Genomic DNA, 10424 nt, shown 5'->3' on the forward strand with positions numbered 1-10424 from the left:
TGAATCGAAGTATCAAGATCGAAAACGTTTTCGACATATTTATAAAACTAAATAATTTATGTTTATTATTTATTAATGAAATAAAAAATACAATTAAAACTTAATTAAATATTGTGGAAGCACGCGTATATTTTCACATCCACTGTATTGAATTAATTATCTTATCTCGCATCTATTCTTTCTAAGTTAATAACCGTTTTCAAAGAGAAGAAAAGTAGGATTTCTTGCACACTTGCATGTTCACCCAACTGGGAACATTTCTCACTTGTTTTCCTATATAGAAAGAAACGTAAGTAGATTTATCGTTGAAAGGGCGGTTTTGTTCTTAGCTTGTATGTTTCCCTTTTTCGTTTCTATTTCCTTGGCGTCTTTGCCCGGCTAAAACCGTCCAGGGACACTACTAAATATTTACCGACCCATTTCTTTTCACTGACAGCAACGAAACTCGACACTTTTTCAGCGTACACTCAAAAAGGTGGATGGTGTTATAAAAATGTTAAAGGCTATAAGTAGTTATTGTGTATATTTTGGGGTTGGTGTCTGAAAAGATCGTGTAAAATTTGCTTTTGACGTGCATACAATGGACGGACTTTAACAATATACTTTCTTTGGTGTACAAATTGTATTCTTTTGAAACATTGTTATGTATTTCTTATCTCTAGAGTAGTACTGCTTTAGTAGTTAACCACTTCCTAAATTTAAAAAATTAAAAGATTACAGGACTACTTCAAATATTACTGAATCCATTCATAAACAAGAAAAATCGTAAAATCATAAAACAAGTATCTTGTCAAGAGGTTTATGTAACCACCAATAACCAAAATTTAAATTCCATTATATAGAATGTGTACATTGGGTGGATTAAACAATACAGAATGTCATGTCTCGTTGGAAATGTATAGCAACCGAGCACGAAAAATGCCGTGATCCGTGAGTCATGTCACGTAATGTTATTTTTTAAACCTAAGTAAATGAACGAAATCCAATGGTAGTCTGCCTATCGCATGAAAACCGTTTAATATACGTGCTAAAGTTAGCCATTATCTATTAATAGCATGCTGTACCAATCGTGCATGCACGGGAAATGCATCATTCTGTCAACTTTGACTTAACGAAAGTGTTATACTTGATGATTTAAAAATGATCCAAAACTTCTTCAAAAACGTTATTTATGTTTCCTATCGTTCATTTTTACGAACGATTTAACCTTAAAGCACTGCTAACGTTTATAATTACAAATAAATACCACACGTCATATGTATAAGTTATTTATGTGATTTGATTTATGATGAGAACTAAATCTTTATCACACAACATGATAGTTTTTTTTTACAAAAAGCAGATTAGATGACGATTAAACATCAAAAATCAATCAATATTTTTCTTTAATTACAACTTTTATAAAAAATAGTACTCTAAATTAAATTTACCATTATGAATCACAATTTGTGAAGATATAAATAGGTGATTATATCAGCGAAAAGGAAATATTGCGTGATTATACCGAGTAATAAACGTTTTAATGGGGAGAACTATTACACATTATCCAAATATTCCTGTATCGATCAATAAGTATAACGTTTAACTAATAAGTATGTAAATATTTTTAATACACAATAAATTGCCTAATTTAAAAAGTTTTTTTATACAAATTCTATACAGTTTTAAATTATTTTCTATTAAAGTATTGATTATCTCGTTTCTTCGTATACATTCTATGAAAAGCGTCAGTGATGCGATGCAATTTTTAAATGGATTTATAAATGACTGTGGGAGTTTGGGCGAAGAACAGGTGGCACTGTGTCCCTCAACGAAAAGCACCGCAAAACCTACCCTAATGTACCTATATAAAAGACAGATGAGACCTGAAGACGTGACGTGTGTTTTTTTTGGGAAGAGATAAACTACCCAGGCAAGCTATAATTTTTTAATGGGTTTGGTTGAACTACCTGTGTTGTACTTTGCGAGCACCCAAAACCGTACCCAATGAAGGGTAAAATTGGTACGTAATTTCTTTTGCACATCATTCGTTACTGGATAGCTTATTAAAATCGTGTCCACGTTGATTAAAATCCCTTTAAGATGAAATGGGGACAAGAGGGGAATTTAAAAATCGTCTCAGGTCCTGCACCGGCAATTAATTTGTTTTTCGAGTCTTACGCCAGGCTAATGGCGCTGGCCGAAACGTTTCTCAAATTACCTCAGTTAAACGACTTTTAAAGTTTTACGAGCGCAATTAACCTTTCGAGAAGGACAAAAATCTAGCGCGATGGCGACCGCTATTCCGCAAATTGCTTAACCACGTCCGTCGGTAGGTTGCGTTACCGGACTAAAACGACAATGAAAAAAAATGTGTTCACACTTTTATTTAAATTTAAACCTTCTTTTCCAATAAAAAAATTTGAAATAACTGAAATAAGCATAAATATAATATATAGCTTAAAAGCACTACCACACTCTACATTTAGTATAATAGAGTAATATCCATTATAGGATCGCAATCATTTATTATTTATCAAATTGATGTGCAAATGGACTGGCTTTTTTGTGTCAACCACAGAAAGGAAGATTACTTAACAAATACATTAATGACATGTTGTCGATGTGGGTATCTAATAGAAACAGATGTGTTGCTGATTGATATTGTTTCTTAAAATTAAAATTTATACGTCTCGATAGCAGCTGCGACCACTTGACGCCTAATTTACGTCGTAAGATTGCTTTAAAGGATTAAGTATGTTCCCGGAAACCAAAATAACCACCTCACAAAGGTACTCGAAGAGGCCAAAGTTGTTTGAAGAGGATAAGTGGCTGCCTCCTCGATGGTTAGTATATAGCTTTAAAGAAAAACATTGTGTCCCGTTCATAACAACAATAAGGAAGAGTATGAGGTCGAACAACTCCAAGGAAAAATAAATATAAATATCCCTAAAGATGTTTTCAGTTAATGTATTTTTAATGTATCGCGTCATTTTAAATCATTATTTATTAAGATTTCTTTATTTTAATGAGGTAATACTTAACGTGTTATCAAAGATGAATTTATTGTTATAGGTATTTGAACAATACCTATAACAAATTAACCGTTAAGATACTTTAGACTATATCTCTAACAATAAGACATGTGTTTATTCCGCAGCCATACTCTAACAATGAATTTACAATATGACGTATGACGTAGCATATTTTACATACACACCATGTAGTTGGTAAAACGTAAGCAAATGTCGTAAACTATCAGACACGTTAATGATCGAAACAGTTCCTTATTCACCATCGATCTGGGGGTCGTAAAACAAATCATCATCCCGAAGTATCGTGATATAGGTTCATTATGTCCGAACGATCGAGTTTTGGATTGTAGCGGTTCGATAGGAGACGCGGATGGATATCGTGTCGTCCCCGGCGTCTCGTGAAATATTTAATTAAAACACATGCAATTTGTATACGTCGGGGACTCGTCGCAGCGCCTCAACGTTCCCGGGTCCGCTACTTTTAATAAGCCCCTCTTTACCGAATCGCTGAATCATTGATGGAGAATTTTGCAGCGTGAAACATGCACGTCGAATTACGGACGACGAGGGCTGCGCCCCATCAATTATGCATGTGATTTCGAAGTAGCTGAGGGTGTGGGTGAGCTGTGGTCGGAGTGAATTTGAATCTTGGGGCTGGTCACTTTGTAATCTCCCCTAGTGAGCCTTAAAACTAGATTGCTGTATCAAAAACGTTGAGTGTCATAAAGAATCTGTTTTGTTTTAAAAACAAAAAAAATATGTAGAAAAAAAAACAAATGGACAGAGGAATTGATATCACAAAAATGAAATGATATTTTCAAAAACGGTCTTTTCCATGAAAACGCTTATAGCCTCTTCTATAATTGCTGATCGTTTCATGTTTTGATTGTTTTAAAGTTGATTGTTTTAACATTGTGGTAAATTTAAAAAGAAAATTATTGTGGCATTACAAATTTTGTTTTCAAGAACAAAAATATAATATCAAAAGCGGCATTTTTCATCAAAATGCTAATGCTTGCTTCTATAATCTTCAAAAATTGCATTGCGTTATCTTAAATAATCGATTTTTTATGATTTTTTAAAAATGATCAGAAAAAATAAACGGAGTTTAATAATTGATATCTCATAAACGAAATGATATTTTCAAAAACGGCCTTTTTCATTAAAAAGCTTATAGTTTCCTTTATAATTGCTGGTCGTTTCAAATAGATTCATTAAAAATTTGATTTATTACGATTCTTTGAAAACATCATAGTAAATTCAAAAAGAACAGTATTGTTGCATTAAAAATTTCTTTTCTCAAAAACAAAAAAATTTTTTCAAAAACGGCATTTTTCATCAAAAAACAAATACTTGCTTCTATAATTTCCAAAAATTGCATTGCGTCGTTATCTTAAATAATCGATTTTTAATGATTTTTTAAATATGATCGAAGATTTAGTTTAACCTGAAAAAGTAAAAAAAAACAAACGGAATTTAACAATTGAGAGCTCAAAAATGAAATGATATTTTCAAAAACGGTCTTTTTCATTAAAAAGCTTACAGTCCCCTATATAATTGCTGATTGTTTCAAGTAGATGCATTAAAAGTTTGATTTTATACGATTTTTTGAAAACAGTAAATTCAAAAAGACAATTATTGTTGCATTAAAAATTTCTTTTCTCAGGAACAAAAAATTTTTTTTCAAAAATGGCATTTTTCATCAAACGGATGATTCTTGCTTCTATAATTTTCAAAAATTGCATTGCGTTGTCTTAAATAATCGATTTTTTATGGTTTTTTAAAAATGATCAGAAAAAACAAACGGAGTTTAACAATTGATATCTCAAAAACGAAACGACATTTTCAAAAACGGCCTTTTTCATTAAAAAGCTCATAATTTCCTGTATAATTGCTGATCGTTTCAAATAGATCCATTAAAAATTTGATTTATTACGATTCTGTGAAAACATCATAGTAAATTCAAAAAGAAAATTATTGTTACATTAAATATTTCTTTTCTCAGGAACAAAAAATATTTTCAAAAATGGCATTTTTCATTAAACGGATGATTCTTCATTCTATAATTTTCAAAAATTGCATTGTGTTATCTTAAATAATCGATTTTTTATGATTTTTTAAAAATGATCAGAAAAACAAACGGAGTTTAACATAAATTTAACAATTGATATCTCAAAAACGAAACGATATTTTCAAAAACGGCCTTTTGCATTAAAAAGCTTATAATTTCCTGTATAATTGCTGGTCGTTTCAAATAGATCCATTAAAAATTTGATTTATTACGATTCCTTGAAAACAAACATCGTAGTAAATTTAAAAAGAAAAGTATTGTTGCATTAACAATTTTTTTCTGAAGAACATTAAAAATATTTTCAAAAAAGGCATTTTTCATCAAAAAGGTAATGCTTGCTTCTATAATTTCCAAAAATTGCATTGCGTTATCTTAAATAATCGATTTTTCATGATTTTTTAAATTTGATCGAAATTTAGTTCAATCTGAAAAAGTAAAAAAAAAACAACCGGAGTTTAACAATTGATATCTCATAAACGAAATGATATTTTCAAAAACGGCCTTTTTCATTAAAAAGCTTATAGTTTCCTTTATAATTGCTGCTCGTTTCAAATCGATTCATTAAAAATTGGATTTATTATGATTCTGTGAAAACATTATAGTAAATTCAAAAAGAAAATTATTGTTACATTAAAAATTTCTTTTCTCAGGAACAAAAAATATTTTCAAAAATGGCATTTTTCATTAAACGGATTATTCTTCATTCTGTAATTTTCAAAAATTGCATTGTGTTATCTTAAATAATCGATTTTTTATGATTTTTTAAAAATGATCAGAAAAACAAACGGAGTTTAACATAAATTTAACAATTGATATCTCAAAAACGAAACGATATTTTCAAAAACGGCCTGTTGCATTAAAAAGCTTATAATTTGCTGTATAATTGCTGGTCGTTTCAAATAGATCCATTAAAAATTTGATTTATTACGATTCCTTGAAAACAAACATCGTAGTAAATTTAAAAAGAAAAGTATTGTTGCATTAACAATTTTTTTCTGAAGAACATTAAAAATATTTTCAAAAACGGCATTTTTCATCAAAAAGGTAATGCTTGCTTCTTTAATTTCCAAAAATTGCATTGCGTTATCTTAAACAATCGATTTTTTAAATTTGATCGAAATTTAGTTCAATCTGAAAAAGTAAAAAAAAAACAACCGGAGTTTAACAATTGATATCTCATAAACGAAATGATATTTTCAAAAACGGCCTTTTTCATTAAAAAGCTTATAGTTTCCTTTATAATTGCTGCTCGTTTCAAATAGATTCATTAAAAATTTGATTTTTTACGATTTTTTTTAAAACATCGTAGCAATTTCAAAAAGAAAATTATTGTTGCATTCAAAAATTTCTTTTCTCAAGAACAAAAATATACATATTTTCAAAAACGGCATTTTTCATCAAAAAGATTCTTTGAAAACATCATAGTAAATTCAAAAAGAAAAGTATTATTGCATTAAAAATTTCTTGTTTATTGTTAAACGGCGTTTAACAATTGATATCTTAAAAACGAAATGATATTTCCAAAAACGATGTTTTTCATTAAAAAGCTTATAGTTTGTTTCCGTTATAATTGCCGATCGTTTCAAGTAGATTCAGTAAAAATTAGATTTATTACGACTCTTTGATAACAGCAGTAAATTCTAAAAAAAATGTATTGTTGCATTAGAAATTTTTTTCTCGAGGCAAAAAAGTATTTTCAAAAACGACATTTTTCATCAAAAAGCTAATACCTCTTCTATAATTTCCAAAAATTGCATTGTGTTATCTTAAATATCCGATTTTTCATGATTTTTTAAATATGATCGAAGATTTAGTTTAATCTGAAAAAGTAAAAAAAAAACAAACTGAGTTTAGCAATTGATTGTGCGGTTAAATCCAAACGTTTCTAGTTCTAGGTCTAGTGTTAGTTCTAGTTTTACACCAGCACTATCACTAGAACTAACACAAGACCTAGAACTAAAATCATTCGGGTTTAGCCATCTTGAGAGACGTGCAGCTAAATCCGAATGTTTCTAGTTAGAGGTTAGGTAGATTGTGTACCAGACACTTACTGGTTTAGCCGCGCGTTTCTTAAGACGGTAACTCAGAGTTATCATACACTTTATCCAAGCAAAACGTTTCCTTTGCAAAACTACCCAATGCCTGTACTATTAAGCTATGTTGCATTCATATATTGCGAGTTAAATGAATTTCCCGATATACAGAAAAGTAACAAAAAGTGTAACTGCTCCACAACCAAAAATGATTGCCAAATACATTGACCGCATGGGAGATGTTATTAGTGTCAACAAAACTGGTTCAAAATACGCTGGAAAATGTGGTTTCACTATTTTTGTACCTTTACTCGCCAGACTGGATAATGTGGGACACACAGTTCAAAGAAACAATGAAAATTGGAGAAGACGTTACAGAGTGTATCAAAGCACGACGGTATTTATATTTATAAATACAAAGCTTAACCCACTACATTTTATTAGTTACGATATTGTTTTTTTTCAACGAAATTTTTAATGAAATCAAAGTAATGGGGAATTAAAAAAAATATTCGAAATAACACAACGTTCGTTCGCTTAAAATTATTTTCGAAGATATTATTATAACACCAATATTGCGTTACCCGGCTGTTTGATAATTTAATATTTTCAACTTGTTTAATGAAATTATGCATAAACATACCAGCGCGTAATGAATAAATATAATTGGGTGGTCTCGTATCGGGTGCACTGTTTAATAATGTAAGCAACAATAAGCCATTTTATTTAATATTCATACGCAATTCGCAAATAACGGGGTTATCATGACAATGCCCCTGTACCATATTTTGACGTTAATAAAACGACGCCAAGTTATTTTATACAAATTTATAATAAATCCCCGCACGATTACAATTTTGTTTGGTTTATTTCGCCTATTATCTATCGGTAATGTATTCAGCACTATCTTATCTAAAACCACTAAATTTTGGTTAAATGTTTCCAAGAATAGCAATATCGATGACATCGTTTATGTCTGAATGTTCGAGTATATTTTAATTTAAATTTTGTTTCATTTTTAAATATAAATCAACTCTGTTTTTTTTCTTTTCGCAAATTATATTGTTCTATGGAATAAATGAGTATTATTAGCTTCCATCCAATGAGATTTAACGCAAGCGGCGTTTAAAACCAGTCATATTACGACCAGCGGTTCAATAAACGCTGAATGGCCAACAGGCCTGCGACAGCGGAGACTATATAATTTTTTCACAATAAGAAGAAATTAATTTTTCGGTCTGCTGGCTGCACGACAGATCCAACGGCCCGCTGATAAGCGGCAATTATTTGCGAATTTAGAGGTCGCTGTACAGTACGCACACACGACTGTCGCAATTCCACGAACCGAGCTAAATATAATACGTGAACACGAAGCCGAGTTTGCTCGGCAACATTTAGGTAAAAAAAGGAAAATGGTCAACTTTCGTAGACAAAACGGTAGCAAAACAACAAGCCTCTCGCTCTGCACTTTAATTTCATTAACATTTCTATAAATAAAGTCTACATATGAATGCATTACTGTATATTTCAGTAATTAAATGTAAGTGCTTAATTTTATTAAAGGTAAAAAACTTTTGCCTTAATTCATTTCATTTACAATAGTTATAAGTATAACGATAAGATAAAAGTTATTATTAGGTAAGTAATCTATTAGATTCACTACAACATCAAAATGACGTAACCATAATGGTTATAGTATACGGTTGATTTTCCCAAGAAAGATTTCAACTAAAATATTCAATTGCCAACCACTGAATAAAGTAAAGAAGGTCGCAATACGGAGTAGTGGAAGGACGAATACTGATGTGCGATTTATGTAGCCTTGTGATTCAATATGTGATCCCAGCACGGCAAAAGAGGAGGGTTTGGGAATGTGAAGGGACGATACCGTGTCACGCAACCAACGGCCGGTAGCCCAAAAAGCAAGGAAAAAAAGGAAAAAGTTCAAACTGCCAGGTTGTTTTGTAAGTCTAACTCCTATCCGTGGTTAGAATGCGTAATGACCCCCAAACAAAACGGCTTTTACGAACGTCTCAGGATTATTCCTTTTAACCCTATCCGCCTGCGCGCTTAAACAACTAAATTAAACTGGCGCATTAATAAATTTATACAAGAGAACGAAGACGACGCGACGGTGAAGTGAACACTGCGACCGTTCGGTTCGAATCCTTCCTCTCCCAACGACCCTTTTTGCCTTTTTGTTCCGCCAACTTGGGTCCGAACCCCGGTCGTTTTACTCTTGTTCTGATTTGTGTTTCTCCGAGAACAGTTCCCACGTTATTGAAGTTACGCATTACGCCTCCAAATGGACTGTATTCGGGCTTGTAAGGGTTTCGACGATGGCTCGATTTCCTATATTAAACCGCGTTTATTCCGCTATGATAATCGCCAAAGAAATATTGACCCATATTAGAGCTTTGTGGAATTCTGTAATAAAAACGAATTTATCGTTCTCACGTATTTCTATATTTAATATAAGAACGTGTGGAACGTATTTTAATAAATTTGAAATTCAAAACCGGATTACATAAATTACAAGATTCGATTCTATTATTTTACTCAAAATTAAAACCTTTCACTATACAGGATTATAATCCTTTATAACCGGCGAGACGATAGCAACAAACCTCCTAGCAACTTTATAACCTTATCGCATTTATTACCTAATAATGTTTATCTCGATTAGTTATTCAATTCAAACAACTAGCACTGGTTTACTTACCTACAAATAACTGTTAATTAATTACACAAGTTTACACGGTTTTGTGGGTAGATAAAAAGATTTTTTTTAAGTATTTTTGGATGCAGATAACCTACGTTTAGACTTTGTTTTACGGTTACCTCAGGCTTAAAAAATGAATCATTAGAATGTTTTTCATTATTTTTTGGGTAAAGAATCTACTTTTTAATGAATCTACTTGAAACGATCAGCAATTATAGAGTGTATAAAGAGAAAGTGTTGTAATCGTGGAAAAATTCGATCTAAAGATTTCAATGAATCTATGGGGTAAACTGGGTACAGTTGTAATTAGAATTGTTATTAACCCTTTGTGTCCTAAGAAGTCAAAAAATTTGAAATTTTGTCACAGAATTAAAACACTATCAAAATACACCCAGTAAAGCCCTTTGGAATCAATTTTAGCAAAATAAGCTTGAGAGTACCGTCAAGCATTAAAATATATTTTAGTGATGTTGCAGTATACAAAAACTTTTATTGCTAATGTAAAAATAATACATTTTTTATTACGTTAGCAAATAAGTAACACAAGTGTCAAAAAAGATACTAATTTAAAAATTTTTGGAAGC

Source organism: Onthophagus taurus, chromosome 7 (assembly GCF_036711975.1).
Source record: "Onthophagus taurus isolate NC chromosome 7, IU_Otau_3.0, whole genome shotgun sequence".
Classification (NCBI taxonomy): domain Eukaryota; kingdom Metazoa; phylum Arthropoda; class Insecta; order Coleoptera; family Scarabaeidae; genus Onthophagus; species Onthophagus taurus.